This window comes from Macrobrachium rosenbergii, chromosome 51 (genome assembly GCF_040412425.1).
Source record: "Macrobrachium rosenbergii isolate ZJJX-2024 chromosome 51, ASM4041242v1, whole genome shotgun sequence".
In the NCBI taxonomy this organism is placed as follows: domain Eukaryota; kingdom Metazoa; phylum Arthropoda; class Malacostraca; order Decapoda; family Palaemonidae; genus Macrobrachium; species Macrobrachium rosenbergii.
Genome location: NC_089791.1, coordinates 39,262,383 through 39,279,506, shown reverse-complemented (window position 1 = coordinate 39,279,506; position 17,124 = coordinate 39,262,383). Strand labels below are relative to the sequence as shown.

General features: G+C 42.7%; 1 pseudogene; it reads left to right on the top strand.

Moving 5' to 3' along the window:
• LOC136833030 (uncharacterized transmembrane protein DDB_G0289901-like) overlaps positions 1-17,124 on the top strand; it is a 78,600-nt pseudogene that overhangs the window by 21,490 nt on the left and 39,986 nt on the right.

Genomic DNA, 17,124 nt, shown 5'->3' with positions numbered 1-17,124 from the left:
CTTCTTGGAATCTGGATGTTGTCCTGAAGTTTCTTATGTCAAGTACTTTTGAACCTCTGTCTTGGCTTCCTTCAAGAACGGACTAGAAAGCTGTCTTCCTAACGGCTCTGGCAACAGCTAAGAGGTTAGTGAAGTGCAAGCCTAAAATTTTAAACATATTGGCTTTAGGGTCCTAACAAATTATTCCCTAAATCCCTTTGTTCTTAGCCAGAACAAAATCCTTCAAGCCCCTTGGCCCAAGTCTTTTTGAGATCAAAGGTTTTGACGGAGATGCACCATCTGCAAAGTCAGAAAAGAGTCCTGTGTCCTGTCAGGGCTCTCAAGTTAACATGCCAAGACCATATAAAAATAGAGGCTCAACGGACAGTCTGTGGTGTTAGGTGAAGAGACCTGATCTTCTCATGTCTAAGAATGCCTTGGCATTCTTTTTAAGAAGTACTATTAGAGAGGCTCATTCCTCCTGCCTAGAAGGTGACATGAGACTTCAAATAAAGGCTCATGAAGTTGAGCTATAATGGTTTAATCGGTGGCTTTAAAAGAATATGTCTCTGAATGATATTCTTGGTGCCACCTTCTGGAGGAGGTAATTCAGTGTTAATTTTTCGAAATTTATTATTTGGATGTGAAGACGACATTTAGACTGCTCCAGCTGGGACCAGCGTTTCAAATAAAGACACAATGTTGGGAGAAGAGGGCAATACTCATCCTATCCTTTAGGGGTTTGGTGTATTTTTTAATCTTGTTGTTGTATTTTTTTGGTTGTTGGGTGGCCATTGAGATGGACGTCCCACTTTAACAGTTTTTAGTATCCAAATTATGTATTTTACCTTAGATAGAGGCGGTCAGGTATTTGGTCGTTCCCACTTCTTCCCTCTCTGTATGGTCACATGATCTAGGCATAATTGTGGTCACGCTGAGTGGACAGGTCATTGCAGATCTCCCAGCTTTATAGGTCCTACCTTGCTGGAGACTCTAGAAAAGCAGAAGCAGGCTTGGGTGACAGATAACGACTCTCAAGTCAGCTAATGCTAACAGGTAGGAACCAAGGCGTCAATCAATACATTTATTTGTTTCCTAAATCCTATTCTGTCTCTTCCACCTCCTAGGTGGGGATTCCCATATATATATCTCAGGTAAGTGTCATGAACAAAATGATATTTTAATGATAAAAATAAAGAGACTTACCTGTCAGATATATATATAGCTGTATTCTCTGGATAGTCTTGACAGAATTTCAAAACTTGCGACACACTCAGTGGGAGATCAGGTGGTTAGTACCCATTCCCCGCCGCTGGGAATGGGTATCAGAACCATTCCCATTTTCTATTCAGATTTTCTCTGTCGCGGTACTGTCAACACTTGTTTTCAGTACCTCCGTCATTGGATTTCGGATAAACTTGTTGTCACTTGAGTATTTGTTTGATTTTTGGTTTTGACTTGGACTTGTGGCTAGGCATACGCTATTGTGGTTTGTTTTTGGATTTGGCTTTGTTTTTTCCTGGGATTAAGATGTCTGAATCTAGTTCTTCTAGTTATCGAGTTTGTGTGCAAGACTGTAAGGTGAGGCTATCGAAAATTTCGGCAGATCCTCACACTGTATGCTTTCGGGTTGGGAGGACATGTTTGTTTGTTGAATGACCGATGCAAGGAGTGTGAATCTTTGTCTGATGCTAGTTGGAGGACTTATGATTCTTATGTGCTTAAAGCTAGAGCGAGATAGGATCAGGAGGTCTTCCTCCAGAAGTGGTAGGAGTCAGATGGACAGTGTGTTTTCACCTGTTAGTAACCCTGTAGCGTAGCTCTTCCTAAACCTGTGGTGTACTAACCTGGGGTTGTTGCTGCGGATGGTGATTCCTGGCGATTATTATGTCTTCCATTCGTGCCTTGAAGCTAAATGAATCGCTCTTCAAAGTGCTGTGAAGTGCAGTGCTAGTGTCCGTCCCCCTTGTGTTGTGGAGGCGTCAGATCGGCCTATAACGCCTCTAGGCCAGACTCTGTCGGACTCCCAGGACCCAGGAGTGGGCATGTCGAAAGCCGCAAGAGGTTCGCCGGACTTCCACCGATCTGGCGTCCTTCGCATGTCCTGATGACGCTTCCCAGGCTGCCGGGGATCGTGCACAGGCACGAATCCTGAAGGATTGCTTCTCTTCCCCGACCTCCTCCCCGTCGGAATGGAAATCTCGGTTGATTTCGCCCTCTTAAGAGAAGCTTCAGAGGAGGGGGACGCCACGCCCCTTTCGTCTAGACGCCTCTTCGCTCTTCTTGGAGTTTTGACGCTATCCCACCGCAGAAGAGGATAGGACGTTCATCGGACGATGACGCTTTTCGAGCGCCCGTCGCTCCAGAAAGAAGGCTGTTGCTTCCCCTGTGAGGAAGGAAGAAGGCGTCCTACCCCTCTTCTTCTCATAGGATCAGCCCTTCTCCTGAGGAGAATCTTCTCCTACTCGTAAAGATTTTGCAGGAGCAATTGGCTTCGTTAATGGCCCAGAAAGACTGATGCGTGTCAAGATTCGGAAGGATTCCCGGCTGCCGATCAAGAGGTCTAAACCTTCACCTTCTCCTTCTCCACGTTCGTCGTCGCTAGATGTTTTGGAGCCGCCCGCTAGAAGTCCTGTTGTTCAGTGCTTTACTGGTCTCGGCAGGGATCGTCTTCCCGCTTTCTGATGTGCTTCATGCTTGCCAGGCTTGACGCCCCTCGTTCTTACGACCCTCTTGTTTCGTCATGACGCTTCTCATGCTGCTAAGGCGTGATTCGCTTCTCATGCTGCCCGCAGGACGCTCCTTGCTGCACGCCATGACGCCGCCCCCGCTGCTCGCCATGACGCTTCCCCTGGCTGCTCGACAGGACGCCTTGCAGTTCATCAAGACGCCAACAACTGCTCAACATCGACGCCTCTTGCTTTAGGCATGACGCCTCCCTCGCTGAGTTCCCTCTCACCAGGACTCTCGTCGGATCGTCACGTCACTCCAAGACCCGCCAGTCGGGAAGAATATCCAGGTCACAGCCTTTGGATGAAGAGACTCTCATTTTGACTCTTCTGCTCGAGACTTTGATGAACCTCTAGAGGAATGGACTTCTTCCAAGCAGAAGTAATTTTGCTATAATTGGTCTGCAGGACTAGGTCCCCGTCCTAACCAATTGGTTCTTCCTGCCCCTTCAGTTGCTCCTGTGGAAGAAGGAGAGCTTTTTCGCTCAGTGGATCCTGCAGTTGAGGATCAGTCCTCTTCCTCTTCAGCTTCTGCAGACTACCTGTCTTAACTAGGCTGCTGAAAGACTTGTTTGGGGACAAGTTTAAGCCCTCTGTTTCCTCGCCCTCCCCCGCAGCACCTCGTCTAAGTCACAAAAGTCTTTGTTTTGTGAAGATGGCGACGTCTCTCTACGAAGAGGGCCTTTAACAAGGTTCAGGGATATTTGGACTCCATAAGGCAGTGCAAGACATTTCTGCCCTGCCTCCATCAAGATTGAGTGGAAAAGCAGGAATTTGAGTTATAAGACAAAACAGGAGGTTGGTTGGAGAGTTACATTTTCCCAAGGGGATTTTGATAAGTCAGGACGCTCCCAGTAGTAATCTCCTTTCTTCAGCTATGAAAGGTGTCCTGGTCTTTATCTGGCATCACCATCTGAAAGGCCTATTCAGGTCTTTAGAAGTATTTAACTTTTTGGACTGGTCAGTGGGAGTCTGGACTTGCAGGCTCAGAGTTTGACTCCATTAGCCTGGGAGATTTGTTTAGCGCCCAATCCTGTATGGACAAAGCGGTTAGGGATGGTCTCGAAGAACTGGCTGCCCATTTGACTGTCGCTTCACGGGGCTTTTAAAGTTAGCCATTACTTTGCAAGTCTCATTGCGAAGTTTTTCTCTCCTACTCAGAAGGCATCAATTGTTGTAACTCCGCTTTCTAGCCATCTTTTCCCCAACCCTTAGTCAAAGGATATGGCCTCCACATTGCAAGAGAAAGTTACTCAGGACCTTCTGGCCCAGTCTTCCATAGACGTCCCTGCAGCCCCCGACTTCTTCCCTTGGGCAGGCTTCCAAGATTCAGAAGCCTTTCGTAAGGACCCTCCTGGGAAAACAAGATCGAGACCCTTTCGAGGAAGAGGTTTTTCAAGGAATGTAGAGCCCCTTCAAGACCAGGGTAGCAAATGACTCCTTTCATCTTCAGACTGGTAGGAGCCAGGCTTCATTTTTGCAAGAGCCTGGAGAGAGAGAGGGACGGACAGCTGGTCCCTCCAAGTCATTAAAGGGATACAAGATCCCTTCCCTGTCTGCCTCCTCCTTTGTTTTTGATTTGTCAATTGCCATCCTATCAAAGGAGAAAAGCAGATTCTGTTTGACCTGCTCGAGCAAATGCTCGAGAAGAGAGCTGTGGAGCAAGTCTCGGATTTACAATCCCGGGCTTTTACAACAGGCTGTTTCTGGTCCCAAGCAGTCAGGGGGATGGAGACCAGTTCTGGACGTCAACAAGTTGAACCATTTCGTTCTGAAGGAAAAGTTCAGTAATGGAGACGTCCCAGTCGGTCATGGGAGCCCTAAGACCAGGGGACTGGATGGTTTCTTCGATCTCCAAGATTATTTTCACGCCCCTATTCATCCTCTATCGATGAAATATCTCAGGTTGTCCTGGGGACAGGTATTCCAGTTCAGGGCCTGCTTTGGACCGGGCCATACCAGCACAGCTCCTATGGTCTTCACGGGATCTGATAATGAGGAATGTTGACCGCCTGGGAAAACACAGATGGTTGGCGTCACATTTTGGAGGAATAAGAGTCTCTCTTTATTTGGACGAGTTGCTCATTGAGCCTCGTCAATGACAAGGTGTCTGGAGGATCTCCACACGACCTTTGACTCTGCAGCTTGACGAAGTCCCTGGGACTTCTGGTGAATTTCGAAAAGTCCCATCTGACCCGACTCAGTCCATCGTTTATCTGGGGATTCAGATGGATTCAGTGGCTTTTTAGCATTTCCGTCTCCAAGAAAGACAACTTCAGTGTTTAGAAAAAGTTTCAGCCTTCCTGGAGGAAAGAAACATGCTCGGTGAGGGAATGGATGAGTCTGCTGGGGACCATTTCATCACTGGAGAAGTTTGTTTCCTGGGGAGTCTGCATCTCAGGCCTCTTCAGTTCTTCCTGTTGGAGAACTGGCACGACAAGGAGAATTGAAGCTTCTCTGAGAATTCGCCAAAGGTAAAGAATCACTGCAGTGGTGGCTCGATCCATCGAAGTTGGCAGAAAGGATCTCGCTCAAACTTCAGAACCCGACCTAGTGTTGTTTTCCGACGCGTCCCATCAGGTTGGGGGGGGGAGCAACACTGGGGAGGGAAGAAGTGTTAGGCACCTGGAGAGGGAACAGGTGTCCTGGCACATAAACCTCAAAGAATTGAGCGGCTATTCAGTTAGCCCTTCTTTTCTTCGAGGCCAAGTTTTAACCGAGTTGTTCAGATCAACTCGGACAACACCACGGCCCTTTCATTACCTCAAGAAACAGGGAGGGAACTCATTCTCGGTCCCTGTTCAGCGCTTAGCAAAGGACATCCTTCTTTGAGGCTCAGGCCCGAAATATTCACGATCCTCACGAGTTTTTGTTGCAGGCGAGAACGCCCGTGCGGATCTTCTAAGTCGGCGCGACAACTGCTGCCCGAAGGAATGGATCCCTTCACCAAGAGGTTTGTCAGGGACTGTGAAGCTTTGGGGACGCCCCTTGGTAGATCTCTTCACAACCTCCAAGAACAGAAGAGACTTCCTCTTTACTGCTCCCCTGTTCTCGACCCAGGAGCTCTCTCAGTGGACGCTCTTCTTTGGGATTGGTCGGGGATGGGCGTGTATGCCTTTCCCCGTTCAAGATCTCGGAGAAGTCATCAGAAAGTTTCGCGTCGTCGGAAGGGACGAGGATGATTTCATCGCCCCATTTTGGCCTTGAGGGAATGGTTCTCAGAGGTCATTCTCTTCTAGTAGACTTTCCGAGATCTCTGCCCATGAGAGCAGACCTGCTCATACAACCCCTCCGCGAGATATCTTCAAATTCTCCCCGCTCTGTGTCTGACTGCATTCAGACTATTGAAAATTGGCCAGGCGAGAGGGTTTTCTAGACCAGTGGCGAAAGCTATTGCCAGAGCCAGAAGACTCTCTTCCAGCAATTTGTACCAATCGAAGTGGACCGTCTTTAGGAGATGGTGTAGAAAGAAGGGCATTTCCTCTTCCCATCACTCTGTGAGCCAGATAGCAGACTTCCTCTTATTTCTGAGGAGTGATGTGAAACTTGCAGTCCCGACTATCAAGGGGTATAGAAGTATGCTATCATCTGTTTTTCAGGCATAGAGACTTGGATCTGTCTAACAACAGAGACCTTCACGATCTATTCAGATCTTTCAAACCTCCAAGGTGCCTCGGCTAAGGACTCCTTCTTGGAATTTGGATGTTGTGCTCACGGTTTTAATGTCCAGTTCGTTTGAACCTCTTCGTTCTGCATCTCTTGAGGAACATTACTAGGAAGACTATTTTTCTAACGGCTCTGGCAACTGCAAAAGAGGGTTAGTGAACTGCAAGCCTTTAGTAGACATATAGGCTTTAAAGGGCATAACGCAGTTTGTTCTTTAAGCCCTTCCTTTTAGCGAAAAATGAAAGCCCGTCTAACCCTTGGCCCAAGAGCTTTGAAATCAAGGGTATGGCTGAAACCTAATTCAAGAGCCAGAGAGAGTCCTTTGCCCTGTTAGGGCTCTCAAAGTCTACTTAGACAAGACGAGAAGGGACAGTCGAGGTCCCTCAGATAGTTTATGGTGTTCCATAAAGGAACGGACTTACCTATGTCAAAGAATGCTCTGGCTTTTTCTTTCTGAGGGATAGGATTAAAGAAGCCCATTCATGCTGTCAAGACACTGATTTTTTAAACTTCTGAGTCAATGCTCACGAGGTGAGGGCAGTTGGCGACTTCAGTGGCTTTTCAGAAGAATATGTCACTCAGTAACATTCTGGGTGCCACATTTTCATGAACAACTCTGTGTTCGCCTCACACTACCTGGAGAGATGTTGAAGACGACATATGAGAACTGCTTCTCGCTCAGGACCATACGTTTGCTTCAGCTTTCCTGGGGGCAGGATGACACTCATCCTATCCTAGAAAATGGTTGGATAGTGTTTTTTATGGTTGTTGGGTCGACTGCCTGTGGCAGTCTTCCCAATCGTTAGCTTTAAACGTTATCCTAACTTAGTTAGGTGTTGGTTAGGTGGTTGGTTTTGCTCTTTTGCCCTCATTGTATGGTCTATGGTCTTGTCACATTGTGGTCACGCCCCGTTGACAGATCATCTAGAACTCACCAGCTATACAGGTCACACCCTTGCTGGAGACTCTAGTTAAGCAGAAGCGGACTAGAGTGACAGTAATCACTCAGTCAGCTATGCTAACAGGTAAGGAACCAAAGTATCTTTCACCAATGTAGTGTGTTTTCCAAAATCCTATTCTGTCTGTACCCACCTCCAATGGTGGTATTCAGCTATATATATATCTGACAGGTAAGTCTCATGAACAAAATGATATTTTAATGATAAAATAAAGTTTGTTCATACTTACCTGGCAGATATATATATTCATAGTGCCTCCCACCTCCCCTCAGGAGACAGTGGCACTAGAAAATCTGAATAGAAAATGGGAATGGTTCTGATACCCGCCTCCCAGCGGCGGGAATGGGTACTAATACCTGATCTCCCACTCGTGTGTCGTAAGTTTTGAAATTTGTCGGACTATCAGAGAATACAGCTATGAGAGGATCTGCCAGGCAAGTATGAACAAACTTTATTTTATCATTAAAATATCATTTTTAATAATAAGGTTTGTTCATACTTACACTGGCAGATATATATATTTCTAGTGCCCACCCGCCTCCTCTTGAGACAGTGGCACTAGAAAATCTGAATAGAAATGGGAATGTTCGATTCCCGCCTCCCAGCGTGCGGGAATGAGTACTAATCCACCTGGCCACACTCGTGCCGTGAGTTTTGAAATTCTGTCGGATTTCGGAGAAATACAGCTATATATATATCTGCCAGGTAAGTATGAACAAACCTTATTTTATTATTAAAATATCACACTTGGAATCTCTAGAAGCTGTGGATTTGTGTTATAATGTATTGGTCTGCTTTTAGGAGAACCAGTCTCTTGTTCCTCTTTAATTTGCCAAATAATGCAAATGGTAATAATTTCCCAGGGTTCTTTTTGTTTATTTAGTATTAAAAATTTACGCCCATATATTTGAACCTGTGTCCATTGTACAGAATCTTAGCAGCACTAGGATTGAAATTCAGGTCTCAGCTTTATGATTCAGAGTGAATGTAGGTATCTTGCACTGCGTGAGGGTACTGGGAGTTTTTTTTAATAATATCAGGAGTCTTGGCTGAGTCTCTAGATTCTTGTTTTAGATCTGTAATACCCTTCTTTTTGATAATTAGCCTCCAGTTATAAGGTATACTGTATTTGCCGATGTATAAGACACCCTCGCATAAGATGCACTCCCATTTTACAAGGATATTTTTGGAAAAAACAATTTTAGTATGTTTCATCATACATTTATTGAATGATGTTTTAAAGTGATTTTGTACAGAAAAATGTATGATTTTAGTTTAAATTTGATGTTATAACAGTGCCTTTTTTGTTTTTCAGCCATGGGTTTGAACTCTATATGGAATTTACCATAAATAAACAACGTTACTTTATGGGAAACCATACCCAAACTCTTACCTCCTCTCAGGTCAGCTGCATAGTTGTTTATATATGTGTTACCCAACAGGCCACCAGGGTGGTGCTATGATTTTGTTTACATCCACTCATTGCAAATGGCTGACAGGCGTATGAATGTTTTTTTCTTATCTAGAGAATAAATAAATGTTTCTAAATAAATGTTTTCCAAAGGTAAAACAGTCCTTATATAATGTAAGACATCAGATGTGGGTTATGTCTACTTGGGAAGGAGGTACAGTGAGATGATATGAGCTTCCCCTATAGGCTAACTGCGGACGTATCATAAGCAATTTTTCATCGTATCATAAGCAATTTTTTTTTAATTTTTTATAATAGACTGATAATTCGGCTTTTCAACATTTTATTTTTAGTAACACAATTTACTGTAATAATTAGGCTTGTTTTTCAATGCTTTGTTATTAACAATTTTTGGGCCTACCCATTATGCTCGCTGTAGGCTAGGCCTAGTCTAGCCTACGCTACGGGGCTTGGTCTCCCATCCATAATATGGCCGTATTGGACGCAAGGCAATTTTTTTTATGCATTTACAAATAAGAAAAAGTGTGTCTAATACGCCGGCAAATACGGTAATTATAATTTTGTGTCAGCAATACACTGCTCCTTGACACAAACAAAGCTGGTAATATTTTTTTTAATGTTTTTTATGTTAGATTTTTGTGTTTTTTATTTGGCAAGAGTACGCTTTTATAATTGTATAGCAGTAAAAATGCCAGTGAAATGATCATGTTATTCTTGTTTTCCAGGTAACTCAAGCAATGTTGTCTGCATTTTTGGGCTTGCAATATCAATTTTCAGCAGTAGTCATTGAGAGATTTACTGGAATATTGCAAAATCTTAGAGATGAGAGCCAGTGTGGGTCATCACAGTCACAGGCTGGTATGTTGCTTAATAAATCTACAAATTCAGGGGTGCCTGCACATCCCACAGACCTGTCTCAGGGAAACAGTCAGTATCCACAGTCAGGTCAGCAACCATGGGTACCTGGACAGCAACAGCAGCAACAGATTACAGCAGGCAGTATGAAAAATGTGCAATCAGTTCCCCTCTTAGAGAGCCCAGGGAAAGAAGAAAAAGCACGAAGTCGTCACCCCTCGGGTGGTCATTCCCGACACACTTCATCTGCTCCTGGCTGGTCCAACTCAAGCAGTGGTGTGACGGGGTGCCCAAGCAGCACAAGTTACAGCTCCAACTCAAATTATGGCTCTAGTCTCAGTCTAAGTGTAAATACCTTATCTCCAGGCTCATGTTATGGACTCTTTCCTTATATGAATGGTAGCTCTTCAGGTTGGCCTAATGATGCATTATCACGACGTTGGTCTATGGGAGGGCCAAGTACTGATGGATGGGAAAGAAATTCTAGCTTGGGACCATTTACTCTTATTGCAAATAGGCGGTGGTCAGTGCCAGAAGCAAGTGAACACGACGTAAACACACAGAGTGAGAGCGACACTGACTTCTATGGTTGCGGATTACAAGGGGACTGGAATGGTACCATGGGTAGCAGTGCGGCATCATGGGGTTCAAGAGGTGGTCTTCATGTGCCATCAAGAGACAGCAGCGTGACTAGAAGTCCTAGTCACAGCCGTTCTGTGACTCCAGGTTTGTACAGGCTTACCTTTTATAGCGATAAATATAGATCAGGATAGTGTTCAGCTTTTCTTTATGCTTAATTAGAATACTCTCTAAAGAATATGTGAATTCTTACACAAATACAGTGCCTTGTTTTACTTGCTTTTTACAGTAAGTTATATGGCATTTTTAACTGAATAACTTATTGTTAACTACTAAGTTAGTAGGATTTTTTTTTATTTTTTATCAAGTAGAACAGATGTGAAGGTGGTGGTTAGTAGTTGTGAGCACTTTCCTTTTCTGCTAGTGTTTGTCACTGACAACATTGAACTGGTATCTTTTGCATTCTGAATTTCAGGACACCCTGCTGAGCTTTGCTGTATATCTTTTCATTTAATCCATCGTATGATTACATCTTTTTCATTTTTGCTAACTTTTTATTATTGTTTATTTCCATGAGCTAAAAGGCTAGAACTTTCATGCAAGTGAGCATGAAACTTTTACAGTTGACTGCCTACTATTTATGCTGTCATATTCATTCTTCTACAAATGTGACATCTTCATTTTGTGTATAATCTGTCAAATTCTCTATTTTTTATTCTTGGATTCCTGTCTAGAGGGAAAGGTCCATATGGTATATTAATATCTTAACTTACCACCCAAAACTGCAATGTTAGGTGAGATTAGTTATCAACACACAAAAGTGGTGTCTGCACTGTTATTTGATATCTTTCATCTTTTAATTCGCCCTCTTGTTTAAAATCAGTAAGAGAATTTTTTTTATTGATGATTATCAGCATACCAAAACTTTTGCCATATTGATTAATGTATGTGAAGATGCAGCTAAAGAGGTTTTTTTTATTTTTTTTAGGCTGGTGACACATTGCTGAAACGTTTTTCAAGTTTTGGTTTTTCAGCTTTGCATAAATATATTCTACGATTTAGTCTGTTAAAAGTGCCTAAAAAACAGTCATTTGTATGCTGCACAGCATTTAAAGTGTTTTTAATGTCTGAGATTGGTTAAAAAATGCATTTAAAATTTTTTCTTACAGCAGGTTTTGTCAACCTAACTGGGCTTAAGGAAATAGGCATTTTATGCAACTACCTGGGTGTTAGAAGCAGTATGTATTGTGAGAAAAATATACTTTATTTTGCATATCAGATAAAAGGAATGTTTTGGGAGGTGATGACTGTTATGCATTTGATGGTAATGCTTTTCCATATCTGTGGTGGCAAGACAAAAAGTTCACAGATGTTGAGTGGTTGTAGAGATGAGGCTTACCTGACATCTTAAATTAATTATGGTTGTTAACATTGGGTCAGGAACATGTTTAGAGCTCAGGAACCCTTGTAACACCTTGACCCCTCAAAATAAACAAAGGGAGCCTGTGCATACTTGCTGTTCTTGTATACTTTAGGAACATTATATAAAATCTGTTGCATGTTTTTTCTTGAGACTGATTTGACAGTTATCTTTTCTTTATCCATGTATTTATGTACTCTGAAAGTCCAGAGGGATTCATTCTTTGATAATGCTGCCTTACATCGTGTGAAGAGTATTTGCTCTTGGAATTAAGTATTTGGATGTCCATTAATATGGAAGGGGAGTACATGGTATGCTCCTTTAGCTAACAAGCAATAAAACTATCATTTATTAGTATATTATCCTTTTTTCAGCTGAAGGAAGGCATTGTATATATGTTATTGTTATGGTTTCTGAGCTATTGTGATGTCTAAAAATCTTTCATACTACTGTACATAGAAAAAAAGAAATTTTGAAGGTGTAATTACTAATTTCTCTTTTAGGCCAAACTTTATCTTATGTAAATGTGATATGAGGTCTCACAGTTATCTTCTGTTGTGTGCACTTTCTACCTGAATTCCCATCTGGTGTGGGTACTGATTATGCCCTCCTTCCTTAATTTTCTGGGGCTTTCCCACTGTTCTGTGTCATACCTACTAATGTACATTTATGGCTGCTTCCCTTCCTGCCTTGGCCCATACACAAACCATCTCCATCTTTGAGATTTCCATCTACAGTGGACCCCTGCTAGATCACGGTTCAGCATTTGTGGTTTCACTTAGTCATGGTTTTTCTGTGGAATGTATCTCCATGTATCGCAGAAAAATCACTAATTCATGGTTTTTTTTTGTAGAGCGATATTAACTAATTACTGTATTTTCATTTTATTTTCGTGACTACATACATGTTTCATGATAAAAAAAAGATTTACTAATTTTCAAATATTATTATTAATGTAAGCACTGCAAAATATCAATAAAATGTTAAAGTAAAATCCCTCAAAATCACAAAACAGCTTACCAATGTAAACATACCTCAATTCAATCCCCCCCCCCCCTCTCTCTCTCTCTCTCTCTCTCTCTCTCTCTCTCTCTCTCTCTCTCTCTCTCTCTCTCTCTCTCTCTCTCTCTCTCTGTATACTATACATATCCTTTAATGAAAAAGCCAGCAAAATATCAATAAATGTTATTTCACTTATAGATGCCATTTATACTGTACAGGTATTATTATATTGATCTGTTATCATTGTAGTATGTACTGTATAAAAAAACCTGATCATCCTGACATTTGTAATTGGTTTTACCAATGTAAACATAATATCAGTTCACCCTCTCTCTCCATGATGACATGCTATTGGCTGGAAGGTTTGTAAGTAGCCACTTGCTCAGCAGGGTACCAGCTTAGTGACTTTTTGGGGTGCATAGACAAGGCTTATGCTCTGAGAGTCTATTCACTCTTTCACCTATTCCATAGCAAAGTGGTGGGAACAACTTTGCCCCTTTGTCACCCCTTTGGTTTCTGCAGCTCAAAAGGCCAAGGCAGTATTGTGCAAGAAGAGAAATAAGAAATCAGGTCTTTGCTGTGTTGCTCTCTGATGTTTAGGCATAAGCAGTCTCAGCAGCAACCTTCTGTTCTCACAGCTCAAGGCCTTAAGAATTTGTTTAGACTGGGCAAGTAAGGCTTCCACTCCTTCAAGCCAGCCCTTTTAGGCATCCAAAGAGGATGTTGAATATTCTTGAAAAAAATCCAGCTATTGCTAAGAAGTAAGGATTTGAGCTCTCAGGCTACTGTAGGAGGGAGGTTGACCCTCTTTTATTCGGTCTGGCAGGGTCTGGAGGTGGATCTCTGGGTGGTGAGGGTGTTGAGAGAAGGTTACAAACTTCCTTTTATGTCCCAGCCTCTTCTAGCTGCTGCTCTTGTATATTTACCCTCTTATCTTTACAATGAGGAGATGCTCCAGATCCTACAGCAAGAACCGAACTCTCTGACAATGAAAGGCTTGGTTGAAATGGTCTCGGGTCCTTATGGGGTTTTACAATTTTTTTTTTTCTTGTATCAAAGGCCTTAGGAGGATGGAGACCGATCTTGGACATCTCCAGATTGGACCTCTTCATTCATCATACTTCATTTACTATGGAGTCAATGAGCTCAGTTCTTGCAGTCCTCACCCCTTTGGTTTCTGCAGCTCAGAAAGCCAAGGCAATATTGCGCAGGAAGAGAAATAGGAAATCTGGTATTTGCTATGTAGCTCTCAGATATTTAGGCATAAGCATCCTCAGCAGAACCTTCTCTCAGCTCAAGGCCTTAAGAATTTGTTTAGACCAGGAAGTAAGGCTTCCATTCCTTCACACCAACCCTTTCAGGCATCCAAAAAGGATGTCATACTTCCTTGAAAAAATCCAGCTATTGCTAAGAAGTAATGATTTGAGCTCTCAGGCCCCTGTAGGAGGGAGGTTGGCAACAATGGCTAACAGAAGTGTTTGAATGTAACGAAGCAGACATAATACTTGGAAAGTTTTTGACCAGGTAAATTCTTTTCTTTCTTGTCAGCCAGGTATTAATGGGTGAGGAGTGATAGAATATACCGTTTCATCAGCATTGTAGATTTTCATAAAAATTTGCCTATTCCCTCCTCAGAAGCATCCAAAGCTTCACCATGTTGAATCTTGAACTGATACAGCCAGCCTTCAGGTGCTTAAAGTCTGCAACCCCATACGGACCTGTGAGCTTCATAGCTGCAGCCTTCAACTCAGACTGTAAGAGTGCACACCAGGCATTCTTTGCTGATGGAACAAGATCAAATGACTGTTCAGTGTCCTCATGACAACCTTTTGCTATGACCTTGGGAACCTGACTCATGGAAGCCTTCTTCCCAATGTCCGTTGCATATTTCTTCAGCCTGTCCCTGGCATTTTTGATATCCTGAAGGGTTGATTAGGCAATCCCATACTCCTCTGTGATACATACCATAGATCAGTCTATCTCGATTCTCACTGTGATTTCAGACTTTTCTTGAAAGGTCAACACCTTCTTTGTCCTCTTAGGATAAGTTGGTGTATACAAATAATGCACAGCATAACAGAAAAGTAACAACACTGCAATGCTGGAGGCACTGCAACAAAGGCCTCATGTTGCTCCAAAAGCATTGCATACAGCAAACACTCGTGAACCAATAAAAAAAGGGAGTGAGGACTCACAAATGGACAGAGAAGGAAAATGCTTTTTGTTACCGAGTGCACTGATACTTTCTGGATACAGTATAGCCAATTGCAGAAAGATATATTTTTGATGCATATGTTTATCAGCCATTAAAAAGCAAAGTCACAGTGATGTGTAATGACATGCATTTCTGCCAATAGCAGGAAAGCTTACTAAAAGCATGGGCGCTTGCCCACCCACACACCTATCAAATGCTATTGAACTGATGATGTAAGATGATGTGGCAAGTGACTTCATGGTTTCAAGCTCTCTCTCTCTCTCTCTCTCTCTCTCTCTCTCTCTCTCTCTCTCTCTCTCTCTCTCTCTCTCTCTCTCTCTCTCTCTCTCTCTCTCTCTATCATATGCAGACAAAATGACTGTATGACAAACACCAAGAAATAAGAAATGAGAAATAAGGGAGAAAGGGAAGGTAGGTGTGTGTGTGTGTGTGTGTGTTTGTTACAGGCTGTATGTAGGGGAGTTTCTTAGTATGGTAACTGATCTTCTCTCTCTCTCTCTCTCTCTCTCTCTTTCTCTTTTCCATTGTGCATGAGTATTACAAATTACAGTAATATCTTTAAGAAAATGTGAAAAAACATGAACATGAAAAACATAAATCAAAGTAAAAGCTCTCGAGAGATTAAATGCCTGCCTACTTCTGTCCCCCCCATCCTGCATGGCTTTCCCACCCCATCCCCACCTAGAAGACTCCTTCCTCTGCCACCCTCCCCCTTCAGGAAACTTCCTCATCACTTCCCCCCTCCCTCCATAACCCTTATTCTGCATGATTATTCCTGTGAGCATTGTTACTAACACCTCTCCCTGGGCAGTGTTGCCAACTGCTCCCCCCTTCCCAACACTTTCCGCAGCCTCCCACCCCCTCAAAATCCTTCCTCTGACTGTTTATGTCTGTAAGTAGTGTTACCATCACTTCTTTAGGCCTGCACAGCATTACCAACCATTAGAGTATGGTTTTTTAAATTGTTATGAATTGTGTATATATATATATATATGTATATATATATATATATATATATATATATATATATATATATATATATATATATATATATATATATATATATATATATATATATATATATATGTATATATATATATATATATATATATATATATAATATAATATATATATATATATATATATATATATATATATATATATATGTACCGAAGGATTTAATAAGGTCCGTTATATCTTGGTTATTAGAGATATCAAACCTCTGTGACGAAAAACAGTAGCCAGCATGCTCGATAACCTTTAAGTGTGGATACAGAAAGGTTCTTATTCCCGAGGAACAAAGAAAATCCATAATCGTCACGAGGTTCTGGAAGAGGAAATGTCATGATCTTTGCGCCATGAACGAAACATATTCCACTTGGACTCCTGTACATGATCGAAAGATGGTCTTCTGTAGCTCTAGCGATGGATTGGCGCTTTCTTCCGAAAATCCTTTATTCACGGTGGCGTTCGATGGTCTAGCGCCAGTTAACCAGACTTGACAGGTTTCCGTGAAATCTCCTGAAGTGGGGCTGTCTGAGTAAATCTACTCTGTTTGGGAAGGCTCCTCAGGAGTCGTCAAGAGATCCATGAGAACTGGGAACCAATCCTGGAGAGCGAAAGAGGGCTATCAGCGTCATCCTGGTGTTGGAGTGGTGCTGAAATTTCCTCAACACCGCACCTAACATCTTGAGCAGCGGGAAGGCGTAAAGGTCCAGACAGACCAATTCAGTAGCATTCATCGTCTGAAGCTGTAGTCCCGGGACAGGAGAGCAGAAGATTGGGAGCCTGTTGCATTCGTGCGAACAGGTCTGCAGAGAGTTGAAGTCTCCACAGCGACTTGCACACTTCTTGATGCAAAATCCACTCTGTGGACAGAACCTCGTGCTTCTGCTCAGTCCGCTCACTCTCACGTTGAGGCTCCTGAATGAATCTCGTTAGGAGCAGAATCTTGTGCTTCTCTGCCCACAAAAGGAGGTCTCTTGCTACCTCGCTGAGGAGTAGAATGGAGTGCCCCCTGTTTTTTTATGTAAGACAGCTGTGGTGCTGTCTGAATGAACAGAACTCATTTGTCCCTGTCACGAATGGTAGGAAGTGTCATGCGAGACTCAGGTGGATTGCTTTCAACTCCTTCTTGTTGATGTGCCATTCTTTTTCTGTCGCATTCCACAAACCTGAAATTTCTTTTACTAGCGTCGCTCCCCATCCCCTGCTTCTGACGAGGTCTGCAAACGGATTAAGTAGTTGGGTTAAACCAGAAAATAGAGAGACCTTTCTCTAATTTTCTT